This window comes from Dreissena polymorpha, chromosome 9 (assembly GCF_020536995.1).
Source record: "Dreissena polymorpha isolate Duluth1 chromosome 9, UMN_Dpol_1.0, whole genome shotgun sequence".
Lineage (NCBI taxonomy): Eukaryota > Metazoa > Mollusca > Bivalvia > Myida > Dreissenidae > Dreissena > Dreissena polymorpha.
Genome location: NC_068363.1, coordinates 13,375,286 through 13,391,289, shown reverse-complemented (window position 1 = coordinate 13,391,289; position 16,004 = coordinate 13,375,286).

Here is a 16,004-nt window from a genome sequence, read left to right as displayed (position 1 = left end):
CAACTCGCGTGACCCAGCTGTGATCGATCAGACAGTATTCATGACTGAAATCTTCACGGGGAAAAGGGCATTTTCCCTGCAAAGTTCACGAACCTCGATACCATAATTCAATAAAACGTATGCAAAAAAATTTTTTACCGTGCTTGCCGTAGCATTATGCATCAAAACTAACTGTCCAGCGCATTTTCAAACCTTTGTTTACATACATTTCAACCAACTGACATTTTAAACACAAGAGTGATTTCATTGCTCCAATGCGGAGTTGTGTCTTTACAACTGGAGATTTCATTCATAAATACGGTCTGATCGATCACAACTGGGTCAAGCGAATTATGTATAGCTTTATTTCTTAAAATTTGACCCAGCATGTGTAGAAATATAACAATATATATACATTTCCTAAAAGGAAATTCATTTCTGCGTTGAATAAGACCGGGTCATGAAAATCGCTGCAAAATTAATTTAGTAATGGCTGCTCAAAACGATGCACCCCGTTTTCGGATGATTTCGAGTTGGATACCTTGTTATATATAAAACGATAGTGATTTTTTTTTATAGAAAATTTGATTTTTCGTTTTAATATTATTATTTATCATTCAAAAAGATGTTTTCACTAATTATTATCATAGCCACACGCTAACCACCTGTGTGTCCAGCACGTGTGCCGGGAGAACAGGGCTTAATGTATTTTTTTGTTAAGCTCTATAATATTTATATCCAATCTGTATGAAAAAATGTCGGTGAACATTATTCCGGTGTTAATTTTTGAAAATATTGAGGCATTCGTTAATTATGGATCTAAAACGGAACATTAATCCGCAAAAAAAACACCGGGCATATTGCATATTAGATCGGACACATGAAATTATTTCGAAAGAAAGCAATAAGAGTTTCAATTCTACACGAGTAAGTCTCGCTGTGCACGATTACGCTCTTACTGCTCGTATATATTTGACTCTTGGCAAATACCTAGTGTTTTATTTTGCTTAATCTTAATTATAATCTAAATACTTAAAGCAGCATGACCAACAGCTCTTTCATATGTGAAAGAGATTGACACGAAATACCTACCCATCTATAATAAAGTTTATATGTGCACTTCAATATTATAGTTTTATAGCATTTTATGTGGTGCAAAATAAAAGTACTCTAGTAAATTTGAAATTATGTAGTCGATTTCCTCTCAACATACATGCAAAGTTCCAGATAACTTTTTCAGCAAAATCTTGGTTTACACTCTATAATAATCCAGCCTTAAAGTCTATTATTAATTCTTTTTTTCAGGTAAATATAATTTTTGGCACATCCGCATTTAGGTTTATAGTCTAAAAGAGCTCATGACAATTGCCGGGTTACAGCAGACTTTTTGCGATAAAAGGACCAGATAATGGAAAACGTTCGGCTTTTCGACTGTTGTAAAGATGGTCTGTTATTCATAATAACGTTAAAGTGCTGTTGATTTCATAATTGTAATGAGGGCCTAGACGAGTGGGAACTCATTGATAAAATGTTTACATTATATGCATTGATATTGAGTTTTACGCATGATCACACATTTTGAATTCTTATTTTATTTTTCCAATGTGTAACCGTACGCACAGAATTTAAGTCTACTTTTTTACTAAATTTAATTCAATTTTTTACGACTTTAAGCGTCTTATCTGGAGCTCTGCATACATGCATTAGTAGCATATATTGAAATATATCCATAGACTTTCTTTGGTTATTGAAGGTAAATTACTGTACAAAAATTATGGTTAGTCATTAACCAAAAAAAAGTTAAGTCTACAAACACGCGATTAATTTCGGTTCAGTAGCAAATATCTTACAAAGGTGCGCAACTTCTCCTATAACATAAAGTTTCCGTTATACGCCGTAAATTTCCGTAGTCCTCCGTAGCATTTCGGAATGACTGTCAATTGACATCATTGTATCATGCATGATAGTATGTTGCTTTGTGCTTGGGTGAAACTCACATCTTACCATCGCGTTAATTTATTAAACGCATTAATATTTGATTCCATTATGCACTGCGCCTATTGCACAAGTCTCTCTGCACAAACCAACATACACATATGCAGCATGCAATTAACGAACAAGAATGTTGCATCTGTACACATGCATGATACCATTAAGCAGAATGTAAATAGACATTGGACATCAGGCAAGATGTAAGTGTCATCAAGCATGAAAAGGTGTCTACATACTAATTGAAAGTACCATCAAGAATCATGACACAGTCACAAAGAAGGATGTAATTTTTACCTAAATACCCTTCCATATTTGTCGGCACTGTGTGTTTGCCTAATTTCACTGAAGAACGTCTACTGGTAAATCTTACAAAAAAAGTGATAAATAAGACTGAGTAGCAATTTTTTCGGCGTTGCTGTTTAACGTCAAATTTGGCCTTTCAACGAACTTCTTAAAAGCCCATTGAATTTTAATGAAGAAGTTTCCCGCTTGTAGGTCCGAATGAATTAAATCAAATTTTGCAATTGGCAATTTGATAGAAATCCCCATAAAACATTGCACATAGCTTTCTGAAATAAACAGGCCACATTGAACGCATTCACGATATCCAACAGCTCTCTTTGCAAAGACCTATCTAGTGTTTCTTGGCCGTGTAAGATCTATAATTAGAACATCGTCACCTAAACATCTACTAATAGAAGAGCATATTTTGGGGAAACAAATTCAATAAGAGTATAAAACGTCCACGATCAATAATGTGTTGTTTGTTAAAGATATCACGGTAGTAAAAACATAGCACTTTAAAGAGACCACAATCTGGTACATTTGGTCAATTGTTGCGTCCGTGGCGGACAATACATTTTTAAAAAGAAAGCGTACAAAAAAGCAAACACAATGTTCTTCGTAAGCTTGTTTTAATCTTAAAACACATAATCGACAGTCATTCCAGTCAAATACAATACTAACAGTCAGCACTCTAGAGATCAAAATTGCGGATATAAATATTTAATTCAGGGATATCAAGTGTATCAAGTTCGAATTCCGGAAAAAAATAGCCGGTAGTCTGGGGCATTAGGTCCCTTACAGGGATAAAAGGTAAATCCCCGCCCGAGCCGTAGCTAATTGATTTATTGTAGTCTTTCTAGTTGCAATTTCTGGTGAGTACAATGCGGAATATTACGGATATTTGCAACATGTCGAAGATTTTCGGAAAGTAGCGAAGAGGTTTTCGTCAGTTAATATTCATGTCCGTGCCGGCCGCTAACTTATCAGAATCAATAAAAAAGAACCAGGAAAAATCGGTACCGATCGCAAATTTCCGGAATTCCGATAAAGCTTCAACATTATTTGTTCTCAAATGATCGCGTACTCGAACGAATCTGTCCCTACGCCTCCAACTCCCTTTAAATCTCATCGGACGTACATTGATCTCAAAATCTATCCTTGACGACTCAAATCATATTTCCTGAATAGTTTGGCCTATTGACGTCCCTGTAATTATAACAATGGTCTTTTGGATAAACAACGCTAAGTTGTTGCAATATAATAACCGTTTAAAATAGTTACCGGTTTTCATTTAATAAAATGATTAAGTCATATTCGAGATTTCAGCGATTGCCAATATTTTGCTTTTGTTTCTCATAAGCATATGGTGCTTGGTATCTGCTATTGACTCCTATGTAGATTGCAAATATTACATAACCCTTACAGCGGCCGAGCGCAGATATCTGCACTTGGCCGCTAAAAAGAAAATTCATTGCGCATTAATTTAATTCAAATCTCATTATCATAATCAAAATCATCATCATCGTCGTCGTCGTCACTACTACCACCACCATCATCATCATCATCATCTTCTTCTTCTTCTTCTTCCTCCTCCTCCTCATCATCATCATTAACAACAACAGCAACCCCAACTTAACATCATCATCAAACAACAATGAACATCGGTAGCATACAATGTGCTTCATCAACCATACATAATTATATGCGTTAAAACACCATAATAGAACAGCATGAATGAAGCTGTCTATTACTCTTTTATATTTCCTATACCAACATTTTTTTTCCTTAATTGAAGGACTAGTTGAAATCTTCTATAAAAGCCCTCCCCCCCCTCCCCAAATAAAAAAAATAAAAAAGATTAATAATAACCTTAGCAAACAGCAATAAACATAGGTTAGTTAGTATACACTGTGCTTTAGCAACCATGCATAATGAATGTTTATGACTTCGGACCGTTGTGATCAAATTTAAAAAAGCAAGATGGTATGTATGCGGCACACAACACATAGATAATTATAGTTTTATACCTTACACGTAGTTCATCAAAATAAAGATAAGTTATTATCTATGTAATACTTAAATTAGGTTTATAACGTATGCATATTTGTCTAAAACTTGTGAAATGTGATTCGTAAGCCGACGACAACATTATCATTCGGACCCTTCTCACCACCTAACAATCGAGATTAAACACCTGTGGAGATCCCGATCTTATCAATGAATAAACCGGTTCAATGATGTCAAGTCAAATAAAACATACTATTACTTTCCAAATAAATATCTATCAAAAAATGTAAATTGATATACCTACTTAACTAAAACTAAACTTAAACGATTAGCAAGAAAAATATATAAAGAAGAAGCAGGCAAAGTAGACAAATTAATTGTAACATATGTGTTCTCAGTCTCCCACTGTTGAACAATATAAATAGTATTTATCGCCACCCCAAAAGTGATCTTTATCACACGTTTGGCTCAACTAATATATAATTGTGACAGGACAAACTGTCAACAAATACCTTGTTAATGTTTTATACATAACTCCAATCAAAGGTTAACTTCCAAGGAAACTGCGGCATGTTAAAACTGTTGATTATGACAAAATGTTGTTTAGTACAAATCAGTACAATAGCGTCTGTTATGTGGCCTATACTAATCCAGTTAAATAAAACTTTAATCGCAGAAAAGTTTAGATTCTTTACACCTTTAAGAAAATATATATAAAAGTTCTTTCCTGTTTTAACAAAATGATACATTTAAAAATAAATTATGAAGCATCGCTAGCAATAGTAGAAAGAGAAGTAGAAGGAGAATTATTATCATTAGTAGCAGTAGCAGCAGCAGCAGCAGTAGCAGCAGCAGCAGCAGCAGTAGCAGTAGCAGAATCAGTAGCAGTAGCAGTAGCAGTAGCACTAGCAGTAGCAGTAGAAGTAGCAGTAGAAGTAGCAGTAGCAGTAGCCGTATCAGTAGCCGTATCAGTAGCAGTAACAGTAGCAGTAGCAACAGCAGCAGAAGCAGCAGCAGTATCAGTAGCAGTAGCACTATCAGTAGCAGCAGCAGCAGCGGCAGTGGCAGCGGCAGTGGCAGTGGCAGTAGCAGTGGCAGTAGCAGTGGCAGTAGCACTATCAGTAGCAGCAGCAGCAGCAGCAGCGGCAGTGGCAGCGGCAGTGGCAGCGGCAGCGGCAGTGGCAGCGGCAGCGGCAGTGGCAGCGGCAGTGGCAGCGGCAGCGGCAGCAGTAGCAGTAGCAGTAAGAGTAGCCGAAGCAGTAGCAGTAGCGGCTTTTTGCTTTTTTGTTTTAGAAGTGTTTGTCGTATAAGAAGAACGCAAGGAAGACAAATTAATTGTAACATGTGTTATCTTAGTCTCCGTTGTAGTAGTATTTGTTGTATCTACACAGCCATTTTTCAGTCACCTGAGAGACATGTTTTATAAGAGATTTAATTGTGGACCAATACATCGTGTATTAATATCAGTGTACCCACTGGGACACCACATGGGGCGAGGATTAACAGATAAACTAGGCCTTCAATTAATTATGCGCCTAGAGGCAAACAATACTATAACTTACTGATAATTTTAGGATTGGGATGTGTTTGTATCTTATTTGAAATTAGCTAGCTTAATTCAAAAACTAATTATAGGCTCAATATTATCACAAGAACATCATCACATATTCATTGTGCAATATATAATCATATCACCATCACAATATGCCAGAGCGTTAGTATTTATTGTGCATACATATCCTACAGCAACATTTACAAAACTTATTACAAACCAACCACTCAAGCTTTAATTAAGATTGATTTCAATTTATATTATGACATACATTAAAGATCACTGTCAATTAATTAAACACTAGCTTGATGCTTCGTACTCAGCGATTTAAATAAAAGAAACGTTGCGTACACATTAATTGGGGTTAATAAAACAAGTCTGCAATTAAAATAATCAAATTTAAATAATACTAGATTTAGTTTCAAATTGTCGCTCAAAAAATGTATCAGTTATATCAGTTACTAGGGAATCGATTTGTTTAATCTCCGCAATCCAATAATAATTATGGTGTTTGTATGACAAATTAATAGCTATTCGTCATTGAATGTATGATACTCATAAAAATATTGAAACAATAACCACAACAACAACAACATATGTGATTATGTAAATATCTTCTTCAGATACTCTGTGTCATACTTTCAAAATTATCCTCATAAGATTCATAATAATAAAATAAACACTATTGCAATCTTAGTAAAAACCAACTTAGCCGTTATGCTAATGATTTTATGTTCAGTATGCGTGTACATTTCAATATTATATAACAACAAGTGTTCACAAATACCTATGTTTAATAAATATTAAAAACATGAGAACCAATGAAGGTATTGCATTTTAATAGACTAGTTTTACCGTGTGTGTACATTCATATAAAATCTTTTGAAAATCACACTTGAGATAATGTCTTTAGGTTTTGCTATTTCTAATCGATTTAAACACCATAAAACCACCGTATTTTCTCTTACATTCTAAATTTTCTTACATTTCCTTTTTAAGCCAAAATATTTATGTTTTCGTGATTCTAAATTTTCGGACATACGGATTTTCGTACAGTCAGTTAAACAGCGCTATTTTATAAGATTTTGGCCCTGTTTTTGCTTATCTGATGAACCTTCGGTCATGCATTTTTACAACCGGATTAAAGTAATAAAACAGAATCATGCCTAAGGGCAATCGACCATTACATTTGCGTACTTGGGTAAATTACCTTGTAAACCTCTAATAAGCAATGGTTCCTTCCAACAGCGTTTGAAATGATATCGTATTAAGAAAGCCAAACGTTTATTGTTTTTACTTTTTATATATTATTTCAGTTGATTGCAAAGCTGTTAAGTTGTATTTTTAAAGTAAAGAACGAAGGGAACAACACAATAAAATTATGTACACTGATGTATTATTTCTACTTCAATTAAATAATTGACAAACAAACATAACACACTTGTCTCTAAATATTTTTCGTATTTAAATTTTCCAACACGAAAAACAATATCTTTAAGTGCACGGAAACTTATAATTATATCGGCATATAGTAAAAGCAGAGTTGTCTGAACCATAAGTAAAATAAAAAATAAAAAATGACACAGCTTATTTTTCCCTCAAGTGTTAATGATAATATAAGTCAATTGTGTTGATTACTCGTTATTGAAATATTGCAATGCCAATTATAAGACATCTGATTAAAAACAAAATGTATGGTGGAATACCTAATCTGGAAATACAAACTAATGCTACTATTAATGCAACAACAACAATCACATCTTTTCAAGCGCAATCAGAAAACTGCTACAGCTTTGTATTAACAAACATAAATATGTTTGTGCTTATAGATTTAGATAAACTTCAAATCTTTAAGCGTGCTATGAATTGAATATAATTTATATTTAAAAGTTTTGCTACTCTGTTGATAACTAGCAACAGCAAAAAGGAAGATACCATTTTTTATCATCTAATTTTATTTATATTTCATTGTTTATTTGTTTATGATCACAAGGATTGTTTGGATAACAGATTGTGTCTAGATATACCGGTACCCTTAAAAATATTTTTATGAATTGCAATGAAGCGTAGAAATTAAACAGGCCCTAATACAGACACCATTTTTATCGGAATGCGATTATAGTTTCAATAGCAACTCGTAACGCTTTTTGGATTGAATGTGTAATGAATACTTTTAGCGACAAATTGACTTGGTCAAATACTGCATCTTAAACGGATAAATAAAATTGAAACCATTTATTTTCAATATTATCAACATTATTATTTAGTTATTAATACATTAAGCAGCAAACTCTATTAATCAAAAAGATTTGATATAACATCCGAATTCACTGCAAAAATGAGCTAAGCGATAGGTTTTACGGTTGTTGAAATTGTTCATGATGAGAATGACGATGACGACGATGATGACGACGACGAGGAGGAGAACAACGACGATAACAATGACGATGATGATGATGATGATGATGACACTGATGATGATGATCACGACGATGACGACCATAACGATGTTGTTGGTGATAGTGACGATAATGCTGCTGCTGTTGCTGATGACGATGCTGCTGCTGATGATGCGGTGGAGGCGGAGGAGCAGGACGAGGACGAGGACAACGACGACGACGATGATGATGATGATGATGATGATGATGATGATGACGATGATGATGACGATGATGATGACGATGATGATGATGATGATGATGATGATGATGATAATGATGATGATGATGATAATGATGAGATGATGATTATGTTGATGATGATGATGATGATGATAACGATGATAACGATGATGTTGATGAAAATAACGATACTGTAAGTAGTAAATTAACTCATTAATTGTTATTATAATACACAAGCACATGCTAATGGATCTGTATCCGCAAGGCGGTCAAATGAAAACTCACTTGGTATAAATATGAAAAATTGAATCAAAATAACATAATGCGGTGTGTTAAAATGTGTTCAAATCTAGCGAAATTGTTGCAGTACTTTTCTACCGAAACCATTGCTTAGCCCAGTTATTTTAAAAATAATTTCAAAATACCACGATACACGTCAATTGGCTAACAAATACATTTGTAAGTTTTACCTCACTCAAAAACAGTATTTATTGAAGACAGGGCGTCAACAATGTCCGAGTTTCTTCAACGTAGCTTAAGTACCTAAAGTACCTTTCCGTTTGATTTATCGCAGGATCCTGGGTCCGCACCCACAGTCTTTTAAAGTGTCTGCATTAAAAAGGATAATTGTTGTTTGTAATAATCTTTGACAGCTCATAAAAACATGTAAATCCTCAATTCGTAGAGTTTCAGTATGATTTCATTTATTTAAAAAAATAAAGACGGTTAACATATTTTATACACACATATATTAGTAGCTATACGCCATATAACATAGGACATAATGTATATTATAAATCAAAGCGCTGAAGGCACTGAAGTTGTTCGCTGTTGTCGTCCTTGATTAGCTTGTTCGCATTGCATATGCTTATTATTGTGCACAGGCTAATCTTATTTGACGTGCATTAAGCCTCGTTTTCCATGAAAGCAGCCAATATGTGCATATTTTAATGATAAACACTAGACTGGCCAATGGCGTTTACAAGCTGGTATATACATTCACTGCTAGAGCAGAATCATTTGTCGTCTGCTGCAGACAGGCAGTGGTAATCGTTCTTAGCAGAGTGAGTTGTGGTTCTTGCCGTACGTAAGTCTTCTAAGCACCTACTGATTTGCATTTATTACCCATTCTCTTGAAACGCCGACTAATAAAGTGCGATAAACCGCCTTTAAGCACTTGGCACATTAACAAATAAGAACATTCCACACCTGACCGAGAACCGACGTCTTTAATCGCGAAACTATTACCAGAAATTGAATACCGCCATTAACAACAATGAGCTCACTTCGATTAAATATAAATACACTATATTCATTGCGTCCTAAGCAATCAAACATATCAACCGAAAATACCAGCGAATACAGTATTATGTATGACATCGGTCTTATATATCGCCTCAGACATGCGAGAGCGCCACGATGAGTGAAGAGTGTGTGTATGAGAGTTTGTTTACAGGTCCTACTGGCCTCTTCTCGAGATTTGTGTAGCCCGACCTGAATGTTGAATGATATGGATGTAGTAACAATTATATGAACACGATATATCCGTACCAATATCCATGCGAGCACATACTAATAATAATTAATTTTTAATCGCCATTAGCTTGAAAATAAACGTAAATAGATACAACAAAGACCCAATTCGGAGACTTTAAAAAATTTTAAATTACCTCCCCTGCAATAGAAAATATATATGGAGACTCGCATTCTATGGAATATCAAAATCTCAATATATCTTTCTCCGAACTTTTTTTCTGGTAAAAATCATCTTAAATTTAGCTGTTTATTCGTATGTAATTAATTAAACAAGAGTTATAAAAAGGCATCGCAAAAAATATCGCGTTTACTTGAACAAGTTACCTCCCTTAAGCCTATCGGAATATCAAAAATACGTATATAAACAAAACGCGTCCTTGCATAAGTGATAATAAAGCGCGTGCCCGTGCCACTCGTCCTCCAAATACTTACTGAATATAGTACAACGTATCTACAATCATTGCGACTAACTCAAACCTCAGTAAATAAGTAACCATGATAATATACGTTTAGGTAATTAAGATATAAAACATACATATAAAAATTTACATGTTCCCTGTCTGCCGAACCCGATCCATGGACTATAGCCACAAGAGGTTCCTATGTACCTATGTAGCCGGATTGCGCCCTCAGAGCGCCCAACACCGACACAGATCACGCTACTCTCCGGTCAAACACAATACTACATAGGACTGCTGCCTTTGTCAACCATAATTATCAGAATCATTAACGTGCAAAATGGAAACTTTCAACTGTCCTTTCACTTCATACATAAGCCATTGCCGATCTTCAATGATCGCTTATTTCCGAGAGATGCATTTATTTTTTTCAAACTTCGAATTTTGATATATGTTTAACTTATTCATTTAGATTACATTATTTTCACTATAAATATTGACTTTGATCCAATTATCATCTGAAAAATACGATTTCGCGATTTCTTCAAAGATCGAGCGAGCCTTTTACCTGTTTACTTATATATATCTAGTTTAAGGTTTAAACAGATGTGAAGTTGTCGTGGCCGAGTGGGGTAAGGCGATGAATTAGAGATCTTTTGGGATTTTCCCGCGCAGGTTCGATTCCTGCCGACATCGCATACTTTTTGCGACGCGTTTTATTTCTTTTCCAACGTTATTTGATTTAATATAGCACATAAGCTATGTTTATTGTTAAATATATTGAACATTGTATGCACATCCTTCAATTTTAAAATTAAAACAACGTTATGGCTAAATTGATTAATTTACTGCTGAAATACGAATGATGCATGTTGCATTTTTATTTTTATTTCAAAAAGTAAACGGTAAATCTGTCTATTTTTTTGGTATTTTTGCTGTATATAGTGTTTCTATAAAAACTTAGTTTAAAATATAACTTAAATGATACTATTTTGAATTTTATGACACTTTGTTTTTAACCGACCCAATTTTACTTGGCTGAAATCACTTACATTTCATGGCGCTATTCCATAGATTAAAATTTGTAAAAATAAATATCTGTAAAAGAATACTTATTTCATCTTGTTTAAACTTTAAACACCTTTACTGCATCTGTACACACCAACTGCATGCCCATATTTGGAAATTTGAATGAATTATGGAACTTTTATATACCCCAGGGGTGAAAATAAACTAGACAAAAGCCGAGCGTGAGGGTGGTTTTGAAAAAATCGGTTTATTTTTTTTCAAGCATGGAAGGCCTACCTACAAATTTGCATGTAGTTTAGTGAAATGATGCTGATTAGGAAAATAATTAATTAAATTATATTGGATATGTGCCCATTAGAGGTGCGCAAGCTTAAAAAGGTAGAATTACCGAAATTCCCGTTCTTACACGTTGTAGCATGGATCGGGTATTGAACACGATACACGTGTGTATTAGCACCCTACTGTAGTCCCGGCGGGGTTATCAACTGCACAAATACACCGGTAAGCAACCAGGGGAATATCATATGAAAAAAGAACTATCATGCATGTTTGATTTGTTTTAAGTGTGTCACAAAATTTCCCTAACTGCCGATGTCGGCTATAATTTCGGTATTAAACATGCAGAGAAATTAACATATATATAATGTTATGCCGATATGTTATTGGACATTTTGTATGTCAAATGTTCATTATTTGTATTAAAATTAAGACGATTGTATGAACACGATACACGTGTGTATTAGCCTCCTACTGTAGTCCCGGCGGGGTTATCAACTGCACCAATACACCGGTAAGCAACCAGGGGAATATCATATGAAAAAGAACTATCATGCATGTTTGATGTGTTTAAAGTGTGTCACAAATTTTCCCTAACTGCCGATGTCGGCTATAATTTCGGTATAAAACATGCAAAGAAATAAACATATATATAATGTTATTGCCGGTATGTTATTGGACATTTTGTATGTCAAATGTTCATTATTTGTATTAAATTAAGACGATGCTTATTTGCCAGAAAGCGTTTATTTCAAACTCAAACAAGCAATAATCATACATAATACCAAAATATAAAACTAACAAAATGACAACACTCTCGCTTAAACGCAACGTTCAGAAGCACGCGCACTTAACAAAATTATTGCAACTAATGCAAGCTGTAATTAATATGTGACTACTTGCTATACAACCAGTATCATGCGAAAATTGATCTTATTTAATTGTGGTTCCCTCTTTGAATTTATGTTGCCTGTCGACTTTTAGAATAATGTGTCAGTAAGAAATGTATGCTTACTCTACAACCAGCATCATGCGAAAATGGATCTATTTAATTGTAAATCCCTCTTTGAACTTAAGTTTTCAGTCGATTTTTAGAATAATGTGTCAGTAATAAATGTTTTTCTTCAGTTTCACATGTTTTTAAGAAAATTTAGTGAAAGATGCAAATGTGTCTTATTTATTTTTTTCTGTGTCTTCAATCTTATTTATATGTGACTGCGTGCTTATTTTTTTTTTCAAGAAATGAAAGATGCAAATATGTCTTATTTTAATTTAATCCATGTCTTAAATGTGGCTTATTTATATAAGATAAAATGATATACTGCCAGTGTCATGCAAAAAAGGCATCTAATTTCTTAATATCCACATTCACGCTTTGTTCTTTATTAGCACCGTCTTTAATTAGGCTATCTATTCTAAAGTACAGATTACTGTGAACTTAATAATTGTGCCAACGGTGATGTTGATCCATTATCGTTGTTAATTTAAATGTAGACAACAATGTTAGCAATCTAATGAAATCAGTTATTTTGGAAGTAAATCTATTTTTTTTCTGTACAGTAGCCAGGTGGCTGTGTATTGAGCGGATTAAGATAGGGATCAACACAACAAGTTTCTAATACACAGTATAGACTTCCCCTATTATTGTATTTGTTATTTACCTGATTGAATAAATAAAGTGTTAAAGATCATTTTCATGTGAAAAGAGGATTTCTGACATAATTTCAATCTTTTTGCTTCTTATTACACCAATTTCATGGAACAATGAATATATTGGCGCGATGGAACACAATTTATAAATCAACGCTGACAGTTTATAGTATCAGTTTTTAATTATGTGTAATTTAATTCGCATCTCTCCCTTTAACTCGTTCAATGACACGTGAACCTTATATCAACTTATAAAACATCACGTGCATCATTAAATATTTTTTTTAATTATGAAAAAATATTATCTGTTCTACATGGTTTTGTTTAGTTTTTTTTCTCAACCAGAGCAGGACATTATAAAACATTGTTATATATAAAGCGCTTTACTTTTCTACCATTACATAAAGATATATCGCTTTTTTTGTTAAGTGTAAGTGCTTGACATATTTATAAAAAGGCAGTAGTGTTTATTTTTGTAATAAAATCGAAAATTGACATTTAATTTGATGCCAATCCACATTGTTTTAGCGGCCAAGCGCAGTATTCCGCTCTCGGCGGCCGATGTGTGTATTGCAATATATACAATGAAAAGCTGGGTTTCTGACATAATTTCAATCGTTTTTGTTGACGCGGAAGTGGAAGTATGCTTTTTAGTGGCCCAAAAATTACTATTGTTCCCTTTATTTAAACCTAAATCAGTATTTTTTACACTTGAAGGTTTGTACAGCGGGGATTTCGGTACCGGCGCGGGTTTATGTGCTTGTAAGAATTACCGAAATCCCCGCTAAGAGGCGGCAATATTATGCTGATTTATGCTTTGATTAAACATTGATAACTAAATTGCAAAAGTGTATAGCATATTGTAAATAAGGTAGTACGATATCATTTGTTTCATCAGATTTGTTTGGAAAATACTTTCTGAAGACTTATTATTACTATGTCATGTTATATTTACATATACTTTTGTGTAACCAATGTTTTAAATGTACATTTATACCTTTTTTTATTTTTTACATTCGTTTACATTCACATTTTTCAATAATAAATATTTATAATGGAAAAAATATTCTGATAAGAGTGTTTAAATGATTAACACTAATATGATTGTGTACAAATCAACATTAATGCAAAGCCAAAACCCAAACATAATGACATATAGACCCTTTAAGGGCGTAATATGGGGGATTTGGCGTAAACATGGGTGATTTCGGCTCTGGGCGACGAATGTAGCAGTACCGAAATCCCCGCTAATTATTTTCCAAAAGTAAAGTAACCGAATGGGAGATAATTACATGTCACTGGTTGCTAATGAAAAAAAAAACACTATAATAATTTTGTTGACACTGAGTTGTACAGCAGGATTTCGGTACCGGCGCGCGTTTAAGTTCTAGTGTAGAATTACCGAATCCCCATAAGAGCAACTTAATGCTGTCAATAGTGCTTAATAATTAAAATTAATATCATTTTTTGCACCTTAACATTCATGTGAAGTCAAAAACCATTCATACCGATGACCTATTGACCCTTTAAGGCGTAAATATGGGGATTTCGGTACTAGGCGGGCGAATGTAGAATTACCGAAATCCCCTTTTCATCATCGCACATTAGTGTAACATAAAATTTTAACACAATATATGTAGGAAACTCATATGATTCGCGTAATGTGAAAATGATTATTATGCTAATTCGACCACGAAACTTGACGTGACTTAATACGGACATTATGGAATGGAGCTACGCTGGCCGTATTTGACATAAGACCCATTTTCGCATATTATCTTATCAATGCTTATATGAATTTGATTGCTATAATCTAATGCGTATTCGACACGGAATATTGTCAAGGTTTTTCATTTTGTCAATATTTATCATAGCAGGGGACATTGCTGACATCAATATGGATACTGTTTTCATTTTCTGTCGAGAAATGATATGACTTATTATCAAGATTATTTTATAGTACGGTAGCGTTCTCTTCACAAGTGAGATTTATTTGTAGGTAAATTGCTCTTATACTCACCATTCGGACTCGGACGATCGGCTCGAATAAAAATGTTAGTCGCTTAAAAGTACAAATTCATCATATGAGCACGATATGATTATTATTATTATTATTATTATTATTATTATTATTATTATTATTATATTATTATTATATTTATTATATATATAGCTTTTAGAGAAACTTATACCTTAAAAAAAATCCCATTGGAAAAAAAAATCCATGGGAAAAAAAATCCCATGGGACAAAAAAATCCCATGGGAAAAAAATCCCAGGTTTTTTTTGTTTTTTTTTTAAACACGATTTTTTTTACTTAACGCGTTGAAATCGCGGAGAAATGCTCATCATTTGTTTAAAAGGTGAGTGTTCTGAAGGTTACATGAATAAATCTTAAAAATCAGAAAAAAATCTCCTGGGATTTTTTTTTCCCATAAAAAAATGGGATTTTTTTTCTATCAAAGTAAATTGCATCGAAAATAAGCACAAATGCTTTAACAATGCTTAAAATCGATAACTAAGCACAAACGAACGTGTTTTATGTTTTTGAAAATCCCATGGGATTTTTTCTCCCATAAAAAAGCTGAGAGAAAAAAATCCCATGGGAGAAAAACCGAAATTCCCATGGGATAATTGAAAAATCCCATGGGACTAATACAAAAATACCCATGGAACCCCAA